Below are 23,496 nucleotides of genomic sequence, written 5' to 3'. Positions count from 1 at the left end.
CCAAGCAGAGAGTGTGAGAATGCTTAGCAGGCTTTGAGAAATGTTTAAGGCCTAATCGAGGGGGGAGTTAAATTTAGCATCTTCCAGATGCAGGGTTCATGACAGCTTTCGCTTCAGAGCTAATGGCCCTGACCGCTTTGCTCCTACATAAAAGCTCTAGATAATAATGAGATGCTCCTGCATTGGGAAGATTACGAATCTCAATGCATGGGAAATGCATCACTGTCCACAACTAGATTTTTGCTATTTGAGTGAAGCTCATACCAAAAGGGTGGACTTGTAAAATTTGTTCTTGGGTATTCTGTGACAAATCCAGATTCGCAATCACATTTACCTGATACTCTTTGCACTGTTCCATTCACTTACACAAATGCATCAATGAACTAATTCAAGTTTAACTTCTCCATATGTTTGGAAAATGTCATGAACAAGGTAACAGAAACTTTACACTCTCTCTGCTTCATTAATTTTCCCCATTAATCAATGTTTCACCATAAAGCGATATGCTGGCCTTTATTATGAAGGGATTAGAGTGTAGGAGAGACAAAGTGTTACTGGAATTGTACAGGGCTATGGTGAGACCACACCTGGAGAACTATGTACAGTTTTCACCAACCCTAACCAGGGAAGGATATCCCAATCTTGGAGGGAATGCAACAAAGGTAAACTATAGCCCGATTCCTGGGATGATTTGATTTGATTTATTGTTACATGTATTAACATAGTGAAAAGTATTGTTTCTTGCACACTATACAGACAAAACATACCGTTCATAGAAAATGAAATGAGAGAGTGCAGAATGTAGTATTACAGTCATAGAGAAAAACCAACTTAATGCAAGATAAGGGCATTCAAAAAACTTGCCAGCAGCAGGGAAGAAGCTGTCCTTGAGTCGGTTGGTACGTGACCTCAGACTTTTGTATCTTTTTCCCGAAGGAAGAAAGTGGAAGAGAGAATGTCCGGGGTGCGTGGGGTCCTTAATTATGCCAGCTGCTTTGCCGAAGCAGCGGGAAGTGTAGACAGAATCAATGGGTGGGAGGCTGGTTTGCGCGATGGATTGGACTACATTCAGGACCTTTTGTAGTTTCTTGCGGTCTTGGGCAGAGCAGGAGCCATACCAAGCTGTGATACCTTTGATGCTTTCTATGGTGCATCTGTAAAAGTTGGTGAGAGTCATAGCGGACATGCCAAATTTCCTTAGTCTTCTGAGAAAGCAGAGGTGTTGGTGGGCTTTCTTAACTATAGTGTCGGCATGGGGGGTACCAGGACAGGTTGTTAGTGATCTGGACACCTAAAAACTTGAAGCTCTCGACCCTTTCTACTTCATCCCCATTGATGTAGACAGGGGCATGTTCTCCTTTACGCTTCCTGAAGTCGATGACAATCTCCTTCGTTGCTAACATTGAGGGAGAGATTATTGTTGCCGCACCAGTTCACCAGATTCTCTATCTCATTCCTGTATTCTCTGTCTCGTTATTGTTTGAGATCTGACCCACTATGGTGGTGTCGTCAGCAAACTTGAAAATCGAATTGGAGGGGCATTTGGCCACATAGTCATAGGTGTATCAGGAGTATAGTAGGGGGCTGAGAACACAGCCTTGTGGGGCACTGGTGTTGAGGATGATTGTGGAGGAGGTTTTGTTGCCTATCCTTACTGATTGTGGTCTGTGAGTTAGGAAGTTCAGGATCCAGCCACAGAGGGAGGTGCCGAGGCCCAGGCCACAGAGTTTGGAGATGAGTTTCATCGGAATAATGGTGTTGAAGGCTGAGCTGTAGTCAATAAATAGGAGTCTGACATAGGTGTCCTTGTTATCTAGGTGTTCCAGGGTTGAGTGCAGGGCCAGGGAAATGGCATCTGCTGTGGACCTGTTGCAGCGATAGGCAAACTGTAGTGGATCCAGGTAGTCCGGGAGGCTGGAATTGATTTGTGCCATGACTAATCTTTCGAAGCACTTCATAATGATGGATGTCAGAGCCACCGGCCGATAGTCATTAAGGCATGCTGCTTGGTTTTTCTTAGGTACCGGGATGATGGTCACCTTCTTGAAGCAGGTAGGGACCTCAGATTGTTGTAAAGAGAGGTTGAAGATGTCTGTGAATACCCCCGCCAGCTGATCCGCGCAGGATCTGAGTCCTCATCTAGGTACCCAATCCGGGCCAGTCGCTTTCCGTGGGTTGACCTTTGAGAAAGCTGCTCTGACATCTGCAATGGTGACCCCAGATACAGGTTCATCCAGGGCTTCCAGGGTGGAGGGCATGCTCTCACTGACCTCTTGCTCAAAATGGACATAGAATGCATTGAGCTCATCAGAGAGGGGTGCATTGGAACCGGCGATTTTACACACCTTCACCTTGTAGCCTGGTATGTCTTGCAGACCTTGCCATAGTCGGCGGGGTTCGGTGTGGCTAGCCTGGGACTCTAGTTTGGTCCGGTACTGTGTTTTGGCATCGCTGATGGATCTCCTTAGATCGTATCTGGCTTTCTTGTATAGGTCAGTGTCGCCTGACTTGAACGCCTCAAACCTGGACTTCAGCAAGCAGTGGATATCCCTGTTCATCCATGGTTTCCAGTTGGGGAACACGTGGATTTGCTTCTTTGGCACACAGTCTTCTACACACTTACTAATGAAGTCAGTTACTGTAGTGGCGTACTCATTCAGGCTGGTCGCAGAGTTTTTAAATACTGACCAGTCCACTGACTCTAAGCAGCCCCGTAGGAGATCATCCGATTCCTCAGACCAACATTGCACGACTCTCTTTGATGGATTCTCCCGCTTCAGTTTTTGCTTGTAAGCCGGGGGCAGGAGCGCAGCCTTGTGGTCTGATTTGCTAAAGTGTGGGTGGGCGATAGAGCAATAGGCATGTTTGATATTTGTGTAGCAGTGGTCTAGGATGTTTGGGCCTCTGGTGGAACAGGAAACATGTTGGTGGTAACTTGACAGGACACTCTTGAGCTTGGCCTGATTGAAGTCCCCGGCCACAATGAACAAGGCCTCGGGATGTTTCGTCTCAAAGCTATTCGTAGTGGTGTATATTTCGTCCAGTGCGATCTTCACGTCCGCATGGGGTGGGATGTAAACTGCCTTCAGGATAACGGAGGTGAACTCTCGCGGATGATAACAGAGGCGGCATTTTAGTGTCAGGTATTCTAGGTCTGGGGAGCAGAAAGTTGCCAGTGTTGTTACGTCTAGGCACCATGAGGCGTTGACTAGGAAGCAGACCCCACCTCCCCTAGCCTTGCCTGAGGCCACTGTACGGTCCATTCGATGGATTGAGAAACCTTCTGGTTGTAGGGCATTGTCCGGTGAAGCAGGAGTGAGCCATGTCTCCGTGAAACAGAGCACACAGCAGTCCCTCAGGGACTTGTCCTAGGAGAAGAAATGGAGTGGACCAGAAATTTCCAAAATTGTATATTCCCCAGAATGTAGAAGAATGAGAGGTGATCGCATTGAAACATAGGAAATTCTCAAAGGGCTTAATGGACTGGATGCTGAAAGAATGTTTTCCCTTGATGGGAAGTCTAGAACTAGGGATCACAATATCAGAATTGTGACGCTACTGTGCCTTTAAGAAATGTATTTTTTTAAATTATGTTTTCTGTAGTAATAAGCAGGCATTGAGCTGCCTGACTAGATGTCTTTTGATTGCTGCTTAAATGATTTAATGGGTTTTTGTTTATTTTTAATCTGAGCCTAATGCATTTTTTTGGAGTTTACTGCCTTTTTGGAATTGTTGGGGGGGGTGGGGGGGCGGGGAGAATGATTGGGAAGTCAGGTGGGACAGATTTTTCCTCCCAAGAGTTATTTTGCTTTCAGTTTTGGTGCTGGCTAGTTAGAACGTGTTTGGACTCCAGACAGAATGCAGTATTTTGTCTCTCTCCCTGGTATTAGAAATTCTGCTGGCTAGTTGGAAGCAGCCTTCCTTATTTTTCCAGAGTGAAAATTTCTGTTGATAGTTTGCTAGCTAGGGGCCAGCAGTGGCTCTATCTCTACCTCGAGGTGCTGGGACTTCCAGAACGGAGAAGTCAGAGTTTCAATTCTCCATCCAAAAGACTAATTCACAGCAGATGTTGCAGAGCTGAAAGATCACATGAACATACGTATTTTCTGTGCTAAACTTAAACCAGGGGCGTATATATTGGTAAGAATGTTGTGTTGGAACAGTACATTGAGCTGTTAAGGTTATACAATGTAAGAAGTCTCACAACACCAGGTTAAAGTCCAACAGGTTTATTTGGTAGCAAATACCATAAGCTTTCGGAGCACTGCTCCTTCGTCAGATGGTTATACAATATCATGTTTGTTTGTTTTTTCTTGTTTGCAACTGGTAAAAGTTATTGCTAATTTTCTTTCTGTGAGTTAAATGTATTCTTAAATAAACTTTGCTTGATAAAAGCTTCCCAGTGGGTCATTAGAATCATACCTGAAGTGAAACAGCTTGTGCTTCCCCTAACCAAATTCAAAGTGCAAAACTTATGGTCTAAGCTGACATCATAAAAAACCTTGGGGTTTCTGACCTGGATTATAACAGAATAAGGAGTTGGTCATTTAGGACTGAGATGAGGAGGAACTTCTTCACTTAAAAGGATTGTGAATCTTTGTAATTCTCTCCCCGCAGACAGCTGTGGATGCCCACCTGTTGAGTATAGTCCAGACAGAGATGGATAGGTTTTTGGATACTCAGGGAATAATAGGATAGTGTGGGATGATGGAACTGAGAAAGATCAGCCGTATCCATACTAAATGGCAGAAGATGCTCGAAGTAGTGAATGCCGACTTCTATTTCTTACATTCGGAAGCTTCAAAACAAAGTTAAAATCGTCAGTTGAGAAGATTGTTAATTTTATGATGGATAATTAGCATGTGAATGACTCAGCTTGAGAGTACAAAAGAAACTTCAAAAGGTTTGTTTTACTTTAACTTAATGATTTGCAAATTGGAATACACATAGTGGTCTTCTGCAGCATTCAGAGTTTGATCTTCATTTCATGGCTACACAGACCTGGAGGGTCCCCAGTCAATGGCAAGTTAGGGCATCTGAGGCTGGACATTGGGATATGAATGGTGATGACTGCAGGCTCTTGGGTCAGAGGAAAAAGCAGGAAAAAAAGACACAGCCAGCATTCTGACTCTGTTGCTACACAGCAAGCCCTGTTGGAATTATACACGTGTGATTCATAGAATCCTACAATACGGAGGAAGGCCATTCGGCCCATTGAGTCTGCACAGACCACAATCCCATCCAGGTCCTATCCCGATAGCATGCATTTACTCGAGCTAGTCCCCCTAACACTAAGGGGCAATTTAGCATGGCCAATCCATATAACCCCCACATCTTTGGACTGTGGGAGGAAACCGGAGCATCCGGAGGAAACCCACGCAGACACGGGGAGAATGTGTAAACTCCACAGAGACAGTGACCAAAGCCGGGAATCGAACGCAGGTGCCTGACACTGTAAGGCAGCAGTTCAAACCAGTGTGTGAACATCGGGAGTTGCTAGAGGAAGCGGTGGTTCAAGTCTCTCAGATTGTTAGCACTCAAAAGCTTATCCAAAACTAACGACCACTCGAGCAAAGATAAGAGAGGGCACTCAGCATTCATTGAACAGCAACTCTGAGGCCTTCAATGCATTTAAAGATAAGCACTAAGTGAACACTGAAGAGGGAAAAGAGAGGTTGTAAGATTAATAAATTAATTAATTGGTTTAATGCTAAAATCACCATCAATAATGCACAACATTCCATGGTGTTTTAATCCACAGTGGTACAATGCCCACACTCTGATATACAGTATTATTTTACTGCTGCTGTCTCAGAGATAACACACGACCATAAATTGTAGCAAATACTATTGTTTATTAGTTGGAGGAAGTTGAACCAACAAATACGTGCAGAGGCAAGTTCCTTTAAAGGAAGGAGAGACAATAAGGCCTTGAGCAAACACAGTAATGCATAACATCAATATCTGGAGTCTAAATGGATATTACTCTGTAAAGAAGCATAGAAACTAGGGCACGTTGTATTCAAAAATCATATCTATGAGTCAATAATATTTCATGTTGTATATAAATATAATGTTTACACAAAATAAACTAAAGGTATCGCTTTGAATTTTTAAAAATTTATTAGTGTCACAAGTAGGCTTACATTAACACTGCAATGAAGTTACTGTAAAAATCCCCTAGTCGCCACACCCCGGCGCCTGTTCGGGTACACCGAGGGAGAATTTAGCACGACCAATGCACTTAACACACACATCTTTGAAGTGTGGGAGGAAACCGGAGCCCCCGGAGGAAATCCACACAGTCACGGGGAGAATGTGCAAACTCCACACAAACAGTCACCCAAGCAAGGAATCAAACCCAGGTCCCTGGGGCTGTGAGGCAGCAGTGCCAACCATTGTGCCACTCTGTGTAGATTTGATACATAAAAAGAAAACAAAATCTATTTTTTAAATTTTCGCCATCAGATGGTTTCTGCAAAATTAAAAAGGGATTTTTCTCTGTTGAAACTTCAGAATTGAACCATACACACTATTGTTTTCTCTTCAGCAGATAGTATAACAGCTGACCCTAACTAGTGTGACTTCAGTGGTAGTTATTGTCGGTGCAGACTCAATGGGCCGAAGGGCCTCCTCTGTGCTATATCCCCGCTGCTGGCCAATGGCGGGCTACCTCCACAATTGCACGGAAAATCTCACCCATTGTTTCTCTCTCTCCATGGATGCTGCAGACCTGTTCAGTTTACCCAGCATTTTCTGTTTTGATTTCAGATTTTGTAAAGGATTTGTAAGACTTTGCATCAAATTGTAGAGGAACAATTGTAATATTTTAGCATAATGAGGAATAATGGTCCTTGTGACCCGGAGACCCATCTGGAAGCATCACCAACAGGAAAGAAGTTAAGAAAGAAGCCACATGCCTGGCAGACATAAGGAGAGCTACAAGCAGAGGAGTGGTAGGGTGAATGCAAACTGCGCAGGCACAAAGAGAAAGCAGACAGAGGCAGAAAGAAGAACGCTGACAATTTTTGTGAAGAGAAGCAGCAAATCACACTCAGGAAGTGGTCAGTGGCAGAAAAGGAGACAAGACTCATGGAGATTGTGTGCGAGCTGGCTAAAAAGATTTAAAAGCTGGAGAATGGTGACTAGCTCAGAGATGCTAAAAGGCTGTGTGTTTTCCAGAACTGGCCAAACAATGAACCAGGGTATCATTGGTAGGTCAGTGGAAAAGGAAATCTGGAAAGGAACACATCAGGACTATCATTACCCGAGGCAAGAGAGGGAGAGTTTGTAATACCTTGCTGATGACAATCATAACCTTGAAACTCAAAGGCGAGAGCTGTTGTCCAATAGGACTCCTGACTTGCCCTGTATGAAAGAGAACAGCATATTGTGGAACTGTGTAGCTATGTGGAGCCACAGGTCTACAGGGAGTGTTGGGGACATTTGTGGCTGCGTAAGATACATCTTTATTGACTATTTAAAATAAATTTACCTTTTTACTTGAAGTGTCATTTGTCTGTTGGTTCATTTTTAAATTACACTGCTTTGGTTTGGATTCATTTAAGTTACAAAAAGGGACATTTTATTGGTAATCCCTTCATTTGGAGTCATTTAGTAAATTTTGGTTTACAATTCTCCTAGACTGCACTGTAGGTCTTCTTTCACATCAAGTAACTCACTGCTAAAAACAGGGATCAAAGTCTAGTCCTGTCAAAAATCGAGTTGGCTCTAATCAGGAGTACAAAACACTGGCAAGTATCAACAGCTGAATTTGGAGGAGTAGGCCACTCAGTCCCTCAAGCCTGCTCTGCCATTCAATAAGATCATGGCCGATCTAATTTTAACCTTAACTCCACATTCTTGTCTCCCCCCAATGACCTTTCACCTCCTTGCTCATCAAGGATCCATCTACTTAGGGCAGCACGGTGGCACAGTGGTTAGCATTGCTGCCTCACAGTGCCAGGGACCCAGGTTCGATTCCTGGCTTGGGTCACTGTCTGTGTGGAGTTTGCATGTTCTCCCCGTGTCTGCGTGGGTTTCCTCTGGGTGCTCCGGTTTCCTCCCACAGTCCGAAAGACGTGCTGGTTAGGTGCGTTGGCCAGGCTAAATTCTCCCTCAGTGTACCCGAACAGGCGCCGGAGTGTGGTGACTAGGGGATTTTCACAGTAACTTCATTGCAGTGTTAATGTAAGTCTACTTGTGACACTAATAAACAAACTTTCAAACTTTACTTCTGCCTAAAAGAATCTTCCTCAACCACCTTTTCAGGAAGAGAGTTCCAAAGACATACAACCTCAGTTTTTTTTCCTCATCTATATCTTAGATAGGAAACCCTTGTTTTTAAGCTGTAACCCCTAGTTCAAGATTCTCCAACAAGAGGAATCATTCTTTCCACATTCACCCCTTCAAGACCTCACACTATCTTATATGTTTTATTCAAGTCACCTCTTACTCTTCTAAATTCCAGTAGATACAAGTATAGCTTATCCAGCTTTTCCTCATAAGGCAATGCACCCATTGCAGGTATTAGTCCAGTAAACCTTCATCTGAACTGCTTCCAAGGTATTTACTATTTCCTTAAATAAGGAGACCAATACCATACACAGTACTCCTGATGAGGTCTCACCAATGCCCTGTATAACTGAAGTATAATCTTTCTACTTTTCTATTCAATTCCTCTTACAGTAGACATTAACATTTTACTAGCTTCACTAATTATTTGCTGCATCTCCATACCAACATTTTGCGATTCATGCACTATGGTACCCAGATCCCTCTGCATCTCAGAACTCTACAACCTCTCACCATTTGGACAACATACTTCTTTTCTACTTGTCCTATCAAAATGGTAAACTCACATTTTCTCACATTAATCTCCATTTGCCAGATCTTTGCTCACTCCCCTAACCTATCTATATCCTTATGTACCCCCCCCCCCTTATATCCTCATAATTTATTTTCTTCCCTATTTTTGTGTCACCTGCAAATTTAGCAATCATCATTCCCTTCATCCAAATCTTTTATATAAATTGCAAAGAGTTGAGGCCCTAGCACTGATCCCTGGGGCACATCATTCATCACTTCCTGTCAACCAGAAAATAACCCATTTATGCCTACTCTGTTCCCTGTTAACTAGTCAAATTTCTATCTGTGCCAATATCCTACAGCATGAGCTTTTATTTTCCACATTAATTCACCACAATCCTTAGGCAGCACCTTCCAAACCCACGACAACTTCCATTATATTCACTGGAGTTTAGAAAAGTGAGAGGGGATCTCATAGAGATTTCGTAAAATTCTAACAGGGTTAGGCAGGGTAGATTCAGAAAGAATGTTCTCAATGGTGGGGGAGTCCAGAACTAGGGGGCATAGTTTGAGGATAAGGGGTAATCCTTTTAGAACTGAGGTGAGGAGAAATTTCTTCACCCAGAGAGTGGTGAATGTGTGGAATTCACTGCCACAGAAAATAGTTGATGCTAAAACGTTGTTGGATTTCATGGAATCCCTACAGTGCAGAAGGAGGCCATTCGGCCCATCAAGTCTGCACTGACAACAATCCCACACCTGGCCCTTTCCCCACACATTTATCCCACTAATCCCTCTAACCTACACATCCCGGGACACTAAAGGGCAATTTAGCATGGCCAATCCACCTAACCCGCACATCTTTGGACTGTGGGAGGAAACTGAAGCATCCGGAGGAAACCCACGCAGACATGGGGAGAACGCGCAAACTCCGCACCGACAGTGACTCAAGCCGGGAATCGAACCCGGGTCCCTGGAGCTGTGAGGCAGCAGTGCTGACCACTGTGCCACCGTGCCACCCAAGAAATTAGATATAGCTCCTGAGGCTAAAGGGATCAAGAGATTAATTTTATTTATTCATTCATGGGATGTGGGCATCACTGGCTGGGCCAGCATTTATTACCCATCTCTAATTGCTCTTGAACTCAAGTGGCTTACTAGGCCATTTCAGAGGGCAGCTGAGAGTCAACCACATTGCTGTGGCTCTGGAGTCACATGTAGGCCAGACTGGGTAAGGATGGCAAATTTCCTTCCCTAAAGGACATTAGTGAACTAGATGGGTTTTCCCGACAATCAACAATGGTTTCATGGTCATCAGTAGTTCCTTAATTCCAGAAATTTTTTATTGAATTCAGATTCCACCAAATTCCCGTGGTGGGATTCAAACCTGGGTCCCCAGAACATTAGCTGAATTTCTGGATTAATAGTCTAGCGATAATATCTCAAGGCTATCGGGAGGGGGGTCAGGTTATTGAATTTGATGATCAGCCAAAATTAATGGTAGAGCAGGCTCCAAGGGCCGAATGGCCTATTCCTGCTTCTAGTTTCTATGTTTCTATCTAGAAGGACAAGGGAAGCAGATAATGGGAACAGCGCCACCTGCAAGTTCCCCTCCAAGCCACTCACCAGCCTGACTTGGAACTATATTGCTGTTCCTTTGCAGTCGCTGGGTCAAAATCCTGGAATTCCCTCCCTGACGGCATTGTGGGTCAACCCACAGCACATGGACTGCAGTGTTTCAAGAACGACCACCTTCTCAAGGGCAACAAGGGATGGGCAATAAATGCTGGCCAGCCAGTGACGCCCATGTCCCATGAATGAATTTAAAAAATAACCTATAATGAGGTACATTACCAAATGCCTTCCGACAATTTAAATACAGTACATCCACTGGTTCCCCTTTATCCACAACCTGCTACTTCTGCAAAGAACTACAATGCATTGGTTCAACACAGCAATATCAAACATAAAATGTTGATAACTTATGAGAAGCACTTTCATGGGAATGCTCCCTGAAACTTGGATGATACTCTGTTTCATAATGGCAATAATAATTGTACAACATATTATTCTGCTTCTAAAGGGCATCTGTGCTCAGCATAAAATCATCTCCACAGAGACCAGTTGCTTTAAGTAGGTCATTGTGATGTTAATTAAAGCTTCAAACACTAATTTGAGATTGGCAGCTGTATATAAACTCCTGGCTTCAGATGACAGGAAACCAGAAAAAAACATTAGGAAAGGTAATTTGATTTTTACACTTTTGATTTCCAACACATTGGGGGGAGTTTTCCCATCTGACCCACGACAGGGATCTTAGCGGCTCTTGGGGAGGGGTGGGAGGGGAAGGGGCGAACCATGCAAAGATTTTTTAATTTGATTTATTGTCATATGTATTAATATACAGTGAAAAAGTATTGTTTCCTGCGCACTATACAGACAAAACATACCGTTCATAGAGAAGGAAACGAGAGAGTGCAGAATGTCGGGTTACAGTCATAGCTTGGGTGCAGAGAAAGATCAACTTAATGTGAGGTAGGTCCATTCAAAAGTCTGATGGCAGCAGGGAAGAAGCTGTTCTTGAGTCGGTTGGTACGTGTCCTCAGACCTTTTCCCGACGGAAGGAGATGGAAGACAGAATGTCCGGGGTGCTGGCTTAATTATCCTTAATTATGCTGGCTGTTGACCTCGGGCGGGGTTATCCAGTTTTGGGGAGAGTGTGGCCGGAGAATCCCACCCATCATCGTGGAATCACGTAATGATGCACCGTGTAAGGAGGTCATTTGGCCCATCATGCCTGTGCCGGCTCTTTGATGGAGATTTTAAACTAATCCCAGTCTCCTGCTCTTTCCCCCCAACCCTGTATTTTGTTTTCCTTCCAAGTGTTTATCTAATGCCCTTTTGAAAGTTGCTATTAAATTAGCAACCATCACCCTCCCAGGCGATGGATTCCAAATAACAGTGACTCATACACAAATGGAAAACCTGATCGTTTATGAAATTGTTTCTTCCCTGCCACACACACTCATACAAGCGTTGGTAATGACTAAAAAACAAAATGTCAAAAATCTATTTATTCTTTAGGTTATTAAATGACTCATTACAGGCGGACAAGATTAAAAACAGCAATTAATAATCTGAACTTTATCAAATCCAGAGATTTTGGTATAATTTACTTGCTAAACCATTGTTTTTTCTTAAGGCCGGGCGGTGGTTTCTACGGCTCCTGGGGCTAAGGGGATCAAGGGATATTTGGGAGGGGGGCGCGAACGGGGAACTAGGATATTGAATTTGATGATCAGCCATGATCAAAATGAATGGCGGAGCAGGATCGAAGGGCCGAATGGTTTACTCCTGCTTCCAGTTTCTAAGGTCTCGAAATTAAACATTAATAACTTTATTGACAAACATTTTGACTCCAATGTTTTGGCAAAGATTTTTGAACACATAACCACCCTCTCTTCAACTGAATAGACCCATTTGTTCAATCAGCTAAAATGTATTTGAGAGAGAGAGAGAGAGAGATGGTTGCTGTTCTCTTGAAGGATCAGTGTGTTTATCTCAGAGAGCAGCTGAGCCACCGAAAACAGGACAATCTTGGATTCAATTCCCAATCTGTCCAGGAGTCAGCCGAGCTCAGCCAAGAAGGCAATGGGGGCTTTACAATTGGTATCAGTGCGCGGAGTCGACAAGGCAGGGGATTAGCCCAGCACCTCTGCTCCGATCAGAGTCACCCCAGCTGGACGCCAAATAAAGACAGATTCAGGCTTCATTTTGACATCCCCTGTGATCAGTAGCTCCTTCAATAATTCCACAAGCGGTGTGCTGATAGCTTACAAGTACCAGAGAAAGGCCGAGGTTCGTGGAATCAATCCACATTTAGGAATCAATGCCTCCTGGGAGGCTGATGGAAAATTCAAAATTGGCAAAGAAAAATAAGTCCCATCATTAATGGAAAATAGCTGAAAGAGCGTGAAGAAATACAATTACTCAGGTTGTTCTTCAGGGCCATTACGAGGTAAAAGTGTAAAAGCCAATCTGTCCAGAGACCTTGATCATAAATCAGGGGGAAATTTATTATGAGGAAGTAGCTAAATAATTACCAAAGCAAAATACTGTGGATGCCAGGAATCTGAAACTAAAGCAAAGAAAGTACTGGAAATGCAACGTGTGTCGTGGCAGTATTTATTTTATTCATTTGTGGGACATGGGCGTCGCTGGTTGGCCAGCATTTATAGCCCATCTCTAGTTGCCTGAGGGCAGTTGAGAGTCAACTGCATTGCTGTGACTCTGGAGTCGCATGTAGGCCAGATCAGGTCAGGACAGCAAATTTCCTTCCCTAAAGGACATTAGTGAACCAGATGGGTTTGTCCAACAATCGACAATGGCTTCATGGTCATCAGTAGATTCTTAATTCCTGATTTTTTAAAAATTGAATTCAATTTTCACCATCTGCCGTGGCGGGATTCGAACCCAGGTCCCCAGAACATTAGCCGAGTTTCTGGATTAATGGTATAGCGATAATACCACTAGGCCATCACCTCCCCCAGCTGAGTATCTGAGAACAGAGTTTAACATTTCATTGATGAAAGGCCCTCAATCTGAGCCGGGGGGCTGAATTTTATCTAGGGTTCCAACGATGATCCAGGAGTTCAGGGATGATCCAATCTCGGCCTTTTGTGGGACGCTCAGCTGTGTTTCTTTTTAGGGTTCAGGCAATTAATTAGTTGTCATCAGGGCTGCCTCCCCTTGAAAGATGAGCTGCCTACTCCCAGCAGCTGCTGACCAATGGGAGGGCTGGCAGTTTCACCAGTCTCAGTAGCGCCACTGGGAGCTGTGGTCACTCCTGGAATTGGATATGGAAGAAGAGGAGGCATTGGAAGTTTACCATCGCCCCTGCCAAGTAGGTGGGAACTGGGAGTCGGGTTGCTGCAGCGGCAGCCATTGTCACTGGGAGCCTCTTTTTGGGCCACAGAGTGGCCACATAGGAGGGTTCCTCTCAAGCCTGCAGTGAGACCACCACAGTTCCCCACATGGCAGAGGGTCCAACCACTGTTGGTATGATGCCAGTGGTGGCAGGAAGAGGTCTTAGTTGGCTACTTAATGTCTCAATTGGCCTCTAGGTAAAATTTGATTCTCAGACATAGAACAAAATAGAGTCCCTACAGTGCAGAAGAGGCCATTCTGCCCATCAAGTCTGCACTGACTCTCTGACAGAGTATTTTATCCAGGTCCTCTGTCCTACCCTTTCCCCATTACAGCACACATTTCCCATGGCTAATCCATCTAACCTACACAGCTTGTGACACTATGGGGCAATTTAGCATGGCCAATCCACCTAACCTGCACATCTTTGGCCTGTGGGAGGAAACTGGAGCACCCAGAGGAAACCCACGCAGACACGGGGAGCACATGCAAACTCCACACAGACAGACAGTCACCCAAGGCCGGAATCAAATCCGGGTCCCTGGCGCTGTGAGGCAGCAATGCTAACCACTGTACCACCATGCCAACCATGGTAGAACCAACTTTATCATTGACATGATCCATCAAATCACTTGCCCCCATTAAATTAAGTAGGCAAAGAGATTGAAAAATGACTCAGTTAATTAGGGGCACAACCTTTCTCAGGTTCTGAAACTGATCCAAAACCTCTCAAGGAAGACAGATTCAGCATCGTACTCCGTTTGGAGTTCCTTTCAGTGTACAATTAGATTCAGTTGCACAACAAATGGACACACGCAGAGAGAATATTTTGTGAAATAAAAGATAATATTTTGATCATTAGAAAAGGTTCCTTTCTGCTACCAGTTTCCAGTTCATTGTTGTACTTGTCAATCCACATTCAATGGAGCTTGCATTTATTCAGACACATTAACACAAGCAAACAGTCACAAAGCCCATCTAAATAAATTGCCTGAATATGTAAAGTACATTTAATTTATGCATTTACATTGGTATTAAATAAAAATGAAGATATTGCTGCCTTGAAAAAAAACTGTGAAATGTATTTTTAGTCTATTATATATTGCCTGACTAAATTACACAAGTACAGCTGCAATACTCTAGCCCTTGTGAAGAATGAGCTGAATCTCAATAAATTAGTTTCTCTGAAAGGCTAATTATTAAACATTGCTCCCCAGGTTCAGCGTATTTCAGAGATCCTTTTCTCTCCACATCCTCCCCCCCCCCCCCTCCACCCCCCCACCCCCTCCCCCCCATATAGTTTTGATTTGAAAACAAAATCTCCAAATTATTTTTCATCCCCAAGTTCCTCAATTTCAGAAATCCTCCAACTCTGAGGCTAAATTCTTCCAATCATGAATAGCAACTAATAAGCAGTCAACCAGGTTGCTTGTTGCAGCTTTTGCTACCAAAGTTTACTATGAAACAAACACTTCAGAATAGGATTGTAGAAACGTCACATTTTTTTTGGTAGTGCCTTGGGCCACAGTCTGGCCGATAAGACACTGTTCAAAATCTTCAATTCCTAAACACAATCCACAAGGCCTTATTATTCATTCTAAATGATGACACAAAATAACAAATGTGTGGTGCAAAAACAGAAAATGCTGGAAAATCTCAGCAGGTCTGACAGCATCTGTGGAGAGAGAATACAGTTAACATTTCAAGTCTGGATGAGCCAGCTCTGTTGTCTCTTCACAGATGCTCCCAGTCCTGCTGGAGATTTCTGACATTTTCTGTTTGTGTCTCTGTTAGCTGCCACGTACAGGTGAAAGCAAGGTCGGATTTCAAATAATAATTTGTTCCATGATCCCAATAAGGTATTAAAGGAGGTAATTTGAACAAAACAAAATGCCCTGTTAATCATAGAATCCCTACAGTGCAGAAGGAGGTCATTCAGCCCATTGTGTCCGCACCAACTCTCCAACAGAGCACCTTACCCAGGTCCACCCCTCTGCCTCATCCCCATAACCCCCACACATTTACCCCATTACTCCCCCTAACCTACACATCTTTGGACACTCAGGGGCAATTTACCAAGGTCAATCCACCTAATAATCTTTGGAGTGTGGGAGGAAAGCGGAGCACCCAGAGGAAACCCACACAGACACAGGGAGAATGTGCAAATTCCACATAGACAGTGACCCGAGGCTGGAATTGAACCTGGGTCCCTGGCGCTGTGAGACAGCAGTGCTAACCACTGTGCCACCCTGGTTGATCTTAGAGACAGAATGAATAACATAAAACTAAAAAAAAGTGATGCAATGAAGTAGCATGAAACTTTTTGACCCCTGGGACCTGTCTCAAATCCATCACACTGACGAGATGAAAGCCTTTTCTGTCAGCCAGCTACTAGATCTAAAGACAAGTTAGTTTGCGCAGTCTCAACCACATTATAAGACAACAGCGCAGGCTCAATTCCTGTATCAGCTGAGGCTATTTATTAAGGCCTCACCTTCTCAACCTTGCCCCTCACTGGAGGTGTGGTGACCCTCAGGTTAAATCACCACCAGTCAACTCTCCCCTGCTCAAAGGGGAAAGAAGTCTATGGTCATGGGTGGCACGGTGGCACAGTGGTTATCACTGCCACCTCACAGCACCTGGGGCCTGGGTTCGATTCCCAGCTTGGGTCACAGTCTGTGTGGAGTTTGTACATTCTCCCTATGTCTGTGTAGGTTTCCTCTGGTTTCCTCCCACAGTCCAAAGATGTGCGGGTTAGGTGGATTGGCCATGCTAAATTGCTCCTTAGTGTCAGGGTAACTAGCTAGGATAAATGCATGGGGTTATGGGGATAGGGCCTGGATGGGATTGTGGTTGGTGCAGACTCAGTGGGCTGAATGACCTCCTTCTGTACTGTAGGGATTCTATGATCTAGGACTATGGCAACTTCACTTTTATAAACAGCCGCACAGCTAACCACAGTATGAAGCACCATGATATTAAATTGACTCTCCTCTGGGACTATTAGAAGGTATGGTAATGGGAAGTAGAAAAATTATTCATAGTTTATTAATGGCTGTTGTTGGGTATTGTAGAGGTTTGGTTTTGGTTTGGCTGCTTGTAACAAACATCAACATTAGTGCCCTCAAGTAGGAAAGTATCCAGATTCCCGGTACTGCCATCCCTCAGCTCAATCTTTAAAAAGGTATAAAACAATCTTGAAAACCAAAAACACTAATCGACAAACTCGGGCAACCAGAACCACTTGACAATTGCTTATCAATTTCCACTGCTGCTTCATAGAAACATACAACTTCTTGAAATTGCTATAGTCTAAAGATGGAATTGCTTTGCAGAATTATACCACCTCCTGCTGTTCCTTCTTGAAAGAACACTGGTGCAGTGATAATGAGCCAACAAGTCCATTCCGTATTAGCACCAGGCTTGATGAGTTAGTACCAATGATGCAATGGACCTGTCATTATATAGCAAACTCCCTCAAGTCCCTTCCAAATGCCCTGGACAATATCTGGACACACTCACTCACTTACATGTGAATGAGACCTCAACCCGAGCGCAGGAGCCGATGCCCATACAATACACAGTATGCACACACTGGAGCCGGGCACTGAGGTTCCCAAAACGACCCTGCGGGCGGTAGGACCCAGAAGAATTCTCTGTCACTAGTATCAGGACGTTGAGTGGTCAGGAAGGGGTTGGAGTGGTCAGTGAGAAAGGCCTTAAAATAACCTGAAGAATTGCCCCCCCTCCCCGATAGATTTCTAGAAGATGTCAATTTCCCTCCTCCAGTTGTCTCAAGAAAGGTCAAATGAATGAAAGCAGGGGCTGGGTGTTAGAAGCATTAACTCCTGCAATGAGAATCCGCCCTTTAAACATCCCACCCTCTCAAATAGTCAATTACTTGCATGAGCAAGACGTCAGGAAGCATTGAATGAGTGAGTGCTAAAAGCACAGCTCAGGGATCCGTGTTACTGTCACCCAAGGAGTCACATCCTGCTTGCAGTTTGTATCAAAAATGCAATTTACACTCGCGCCTGTTATCTCTTCGCAATTGTGCAAATTTTGGGGTTTTTAAAAAATAAAAAGTTGCAAGGAGATGGCACACGGGGTAAATCATGTCCTACCTGGTATTATTATTCTTTCGCGGCAAATAAAACAAGCCTCCCTTTTGCTCCAGTGTATCTTGTGAAGTGGCGTGTTGCTTTCCCCCAGCGTAACAGAGCTGCTGTCAATTCAGTCTCATCCACTGACTCTTAAAGTGGCAATGCTCCGCTGGCCTCACCCCGCAGCGGCTCGGAACCCGGGCGCAGATTCCTGCCTCCCCCCTCCTCCCCAACCCCTGCTCGAAGCTTACTCCCCTCCCAGCAAAAACAAATCCCTCCTCACCAGTGTCTGCCGAGTCCCAGCACGGGAAATCAGTTCGTTCCGGAGCCTTGGTTTACATACATCACTGGCCCAAGTTCAGACAAGGAGTGAAAGGCAGCTCACTACATCCCGACAGTGCAGAAGGAGGAGGCTATTCGGCCCATCGAGTCTGCACCGACTTCCCCATCTTACCCAGGCCCTAACTTGTAACCCCACACATTTATCCTGCTCATCCTGCTCTCCCCCCTCATCTTTGGACGCTTATACCAGAATTTTACCATCTCACAGAACGGCATTCTCTGTTGGCCTTGGGCAGGATCTTACAAGCCTCGGGTGGGCGAGGCGATAAAATTCCGGCATAATGGCGGCACGGTAGCACAGTGGTTAGCACTGCTGCTTCACAGCTCCAGGGACCTGGGTTCGATTCCCGGCTTGGGTCACTGTCTGTGTGGAGTTTGCACATTCTCCTCGTGTCTGCGTGGGTTTCCTCCGAGTGCTCCGGTTTCCTCCCACAGTCCAAAGATGTGCGGGTTAGGTTGATTGGCCATGCTAAAAATTGCCCTTAGTGTCCTGAGATGCCTAGGTTAGAGGGATTAGTGGGTAAATATGTAGGGATGTGGGGGTAGGGCCTGGGTGGGATTGTGGTTGGTGCAGACTCGATGGGCCGAATGGCCTCTTTCTGTACTGTAGGGTTTCTGTGATTCTTCTGTGAAGGGCGGGATTTTCCGGCCACGCTCGCCCCAAGACCAGAAAATCCCGCCCAAGGTCAACAGACCTTTGCACGGTCCCGTGTCCCGCCCACTACGATTCCCACAGCCGGTGGAACAGGAAAGTTCCACCCTAAGGGGCAATCTAGCATGGTCAATCCACCTAACCTACATCTTCAGATTGTGGGAGGAGACCAGAGCACCCGGAGGAAACCCACACTGATACGGGGAGAATGTGCAAACTCCACACAGACTGTGACCCAAGCCGGGAATCAAACCCGGGTCCCTGGAGCTTTGAGGCGGCAATGCTTATCACTGTGCTGCCCTGGTTGATTTTAGAAACAGGATGAATAACATAAAACTAAAAGAATTTGATGCAATGAATCAGCATGGAATCCTTTGACCCTAATCCCCCTGGACGCTAAGGACCAGCCGACGGAATATACACATTTCAGTCTTCAATAGATGTTGGCGGACTGCAGGCTTCATTCCAGATTTAGATGGAGAATACAGTTTTTATCCATTCTTTGCTGCCAACATCTGTCCATCTTCATAATCATGGTTATCCCCTTTGATCTATTTCAGGGTTATATTTCTTTAATTCCTGTTTGGAATAGAACTACGTTCACGCCTGGGCAAAAATCAATCCTCCAAACCTCAGGTTACTTATCACAAATAAAAGAAACAAGTTAAACATTGTATAATTCCTCCACTTACACGCTTTTGTGAAGGGCATGGTATGCCAATGTGATGCCGCTTGCACATGAAGAATTGAGTTTTTATCTCATTCCTTCCGCTATATAGGGAAAGTGTTCCCATTTCTCCGAATAACCTTTGATGGAGATAGATCACATTTTTCACCAGCAGGAAGAAGCCAAAGGAAAACTCAAAATCAGACATGAGACAACACAGTGGCACAGTGGTTAGCTCTGCTGCTTCACAGCACCAGGGACCTGGATTCAATTCTGGCCTCGAGTGGCTGTGTGGAGTTTGCACGTTCTCCCAGCGTGTGTTTCCTCCGAGTTCTCCAGTTTCATCCCACGGTCCAAAGATGTGCAGGTTAGATGGATTAACAGATGGACAGAGTGGTGAAGAAGGCATTTGGCATGCTTGGTTTCATCAGTCAAAACATTGAATATATGAGTTGGAATGTCTTGTTGAAGTTGTACAAGACATTGGTAAGGCCACACTTGGAATACTGTGTGCAATTCTGGTCACCCTATTATAGAAAGGATATTATTAAACTAGAACGAGTGCAGAAAAGATTTACTAGGATGCTACCAGGACTTGATGGATTGAGTTATAAGGAGAGGCTGGATAGACTGGGATTTTTTTCTCTGGAGTGTAGGAGGCTGTGGGGTGATCTTATAGAGGTCTATAAAATAATGAGGGGCACAGATCAGCTAGATAGTCAATATGTTTACGCAAAGATAGGGGAGTCTAAAACTAGAGGGCGTAGGTTTAAGGTGAGAGGGGAGAGATACAAAAGTGTCCAGAGGGGCAATTTTTTCACACAGAGGGTGGTGAGTGTCTGGAACAAGCTGCCAGAGGTAGTAGTAGAGGCGGGTACAATTTTGTCTTTCAAAAAGCATTTAGATAGTTGCACGAGTACGATGGGTATAGAGGGATATGGGTCAAATGCGGGCAATTGGGATTAGTTTAGGGGTTTTAAAAAAAAAGGGTGGCATGGACAAGTTGGGCCGAAGGGCCTGTTTCCATGCTGTAAACCTCTATGACTCTATGACTTTAAATTGCCCCTTAGTGTCTGAGGATCTGTGGGTTAGGGGGATTTTCCATGTTAAAAGTATGGGATTACGGGGATAGGGTTGGGAAAAGGGCCTGGGTAAGATACTCTGTTAGAGAGTCGGTGGGGCTTCATTGTGCCAAGTGGCCTCATTCTGCACTGTCAAGAGTCTATGATCCTAAGACAGGAGCGGGGCTCTCAGATGACATATAAAGCTGACCAAAAATCAAATGATCAATTAATAAATATTTATGATAGAACATCCTTAGTTCATAATCTTATCATTCTGTAAACATGTTTCTTGCCCAAGTATTGGCGCCAGCTCAGGTATTATCTATGGACAGCTCTGTGTCATACTATAGATGATGTGGAGTTGCTGGCGTTGGACTGGGATGTCAATATGCGCGATCTTCTTGGAGATCCTCACCACTTGGAGCTGGCAGTTTGCGGTGTCGATCGTAGCCATGATGTGGAGATGCCAGCGTTGGACTCGGGTATCATACTATAGAATCATAGAATCCCTACAGTGCAGAAGAAGTCTATTCGGCCCATCCAGTCTGCATCAACTCTTTGACGGAGCATTCTCATAACCCCACTCACTTACCCTGTTAATCCTCATAACTGATACATCTTTTGAACACCAAGGGGCAATTTAGCGTGGCCAATCCACCTAACCTGCACGCCTTTGGACTGTGGGAGGAAGCCGGAGCACCCAGAGGAAACCCATGCAGACAGGGGAGAATGTGTAAACATCACACAGACCATCACCCGTGGCCGGAATTGAACCCGGGTCCCTGGCGCTGTGTGGCAGCAGTGCTAACCATAGTGCTACCGTGCCGCCATGTCTACCATGCAGAATGAGCTGGCATCCTGCAAGTTACTAACCTAATGTTACTCTCAAAATGGCAGTCAGCCAAGTGAGGAGCTGAATGATTTCTTTTGCCTGTGTCTCAGGTAGTCGCCTGCAAAGTAACAGTAAAAGTGCTGAATGCGCCCTGATTCCAAATCGCTATTATAATGACTGTAGCTCCTGTAAACAGGATCCTGACTACAAAATCAATTCTAACATTTTTCGAGTCGGTTAAGGTGAAGGGTGGCTATACAGAATCATTTTTAATGCACTTTGCTTTGCTATTGTATATCTCGCACATATAATGTATCAAATTTCGGATTCCTCCTAAAAGAAATCATTATATTTCTGCAAGACACCACAAACATTCCAGGTCTGGTGAAGGTCCTGTAAAATACTCAGCTTAATGTCGTCCACTCGTTCTGTCAACAAACATCTCCACTGACAATGGAAATTGGCCATTTCCATTGCTGCATGCATGCGATGAGCAGCTTTGAATCATATACTCACCCAGCCCTGCCAGATACTCAGATCAATCGCAAATGATGGGAAAATGTTTTTCTTCTGTTGCTTTCTGTCAGTTTCCTAAAAGAAAAATAAGTTAGTGTCACTCCAATTAGTTACACTGAGTTAGCAGGGCCAAACTACCTGTCACTGAGTTGATGCACTGAGGTAGCATTTAAAGTCCATCTGCACAACAGAAAGAATTTTGAGTCCAACTGTCATAACAATGGGAATGTATTTTTAACAAAGCAACTTCCACTTCTTTTGTGTCCAGGTGCTCAAAGTATTTGGAAGTAACACTTAGCTGCACAATTTGTCCCAGTTCTATCACCAGTTGTATAATAGGGTGTCATTTTAGGGATGTAATATCTTCCCCTATTTAATCTTGATCCCTACAATGCATTCTTATTACATCTGACAAGGAAAAGAGATACGGAGAGTTGGTTCATCTAGCTACATTTAATGACAGGATAAAGCACCATGGATAAAGGTCACCTCATAATATTGTCTGACCTCACTTTGTAATCATAGAAACCCTACAGTGTAGAAGGAGGCCATTCAGCCCATTGAGTCTACACTGACAACAATTCCACTCACGCCCTATCCCTGTAACTCTACATATTTACCCTGCTAATCCTTCTAACCTACACATCCCGGGACACTAAGGGGCAATTTAGCAAGGCCAATCAATGTAACTCGCATATCTTTGGAATGTGGGAGGAAACCGGAGCACCCGGAGGAAACCCATGCAGACACGGGGAGAATGTGCAAACGCCACACAAACAGTGACCCAAGCCGGGAATCGAAACCGGTTCCCTGGAGCTGTGAGACAGCAGTGCTAACCACCGTCGCCCACAGTGTTTGCCTCCAACTCCTGCCCAAACCCTTACCCATGTTGCCGTTACCTTTGTAGTTTGTCCAGTCCAATGCATTCCAGGCTGGTCTTCATTTTCCAATCTCCCGAGTTCACCCAAAAGTCTGATGCATGTATTTTAACATGCAACAAGTCCTGTTCATATATCAGCCCCGTGCTCACTGGCTTGCAGTCCTCAATTTCAAAATTTGCAACCCACTGCGTCTTCAACCTGCCTTATCTCTGTAACCCCCTCAAACCCTACAACCTACTGGGATCCCCGATGCACCTCCAATCCGGACCTCTGGCACATTTCTGATTTTAATCATTCCACCACAGCCGGCTGTATGTTCAACTGCCTAGGCCCCAAACTCCGGAATTCCCTCTTTATTTTTGTAAGACACTCTTTAAGATACCCCTCTGTAACCAAGCTTTTGGTCATCTGTCAAAATACCTCCTTTTGTAACCCAGAGTCTATTTCTATTTTGGTAACACTCCTATACAAAGTGCCTTGCGAGATTTCACAATGTTAAAAGATGCAAACTGTCAACCAACTGACAAGTTTCCATTTGCAGCACAATATAAAAATGCAGGAGAATGAAGAATATATATGATGCTTATTTTGGTTTCAGTACAAAACCCAATTAAATAAAACAGAGCCAGTAAAAGCAGTCATCTTCTTACATATTTTTGATGTAATTCTGTGCCCTGTAATCTAGAGTCGACCCCAATAAAGTGC

At 44.5% G+C, this 23,496-nt stretch overlaps 1 protein-coding gene across 1 annotated transcript in view; it reads right to left on the bottom strand.

Moving 5' to 3' along the window:
• LOC144500649 (MAGUK p55 subfamily member 2-like) overlaps positions 1–17,909 on the bottom strand; it is a 645,619-nt gene extending 627,710 nt beyond the window's left edge. Inside the window, exon 1 of the mRNA XM_078223925.1 lies at positions 17,859–17,909. The gene's annotated coding sequence lies outside the window, so the exon portion shown is untranslated. The remainder of the gene's footprint in view (positions 1–17,858) is intronic.
• Between the last annotated feature and the right edge of the window lie 5,587 nt (positions 17,910–23,496).

Source organism: Mustelus asterias, chromosome 11 (assembly GCF_964213995.1).
Source record: "Mustelus asterias chromosome 11, sMusAst1.hap1.1, whole genome shotgun sequence".
Taxonomy (NCBI): domain Eukaryota; kingdom Metazoa; phylum Chordata; class Chondrichthyes; order Carcharhiniformes; family Triakidae; genus Mustelus; species Mustelus asterias.
The sequence above is the reverse complement of the archived record's forward strand: the minus strand, read 5'-3'. Positions and strand labels throughout refer to the sequence as shown.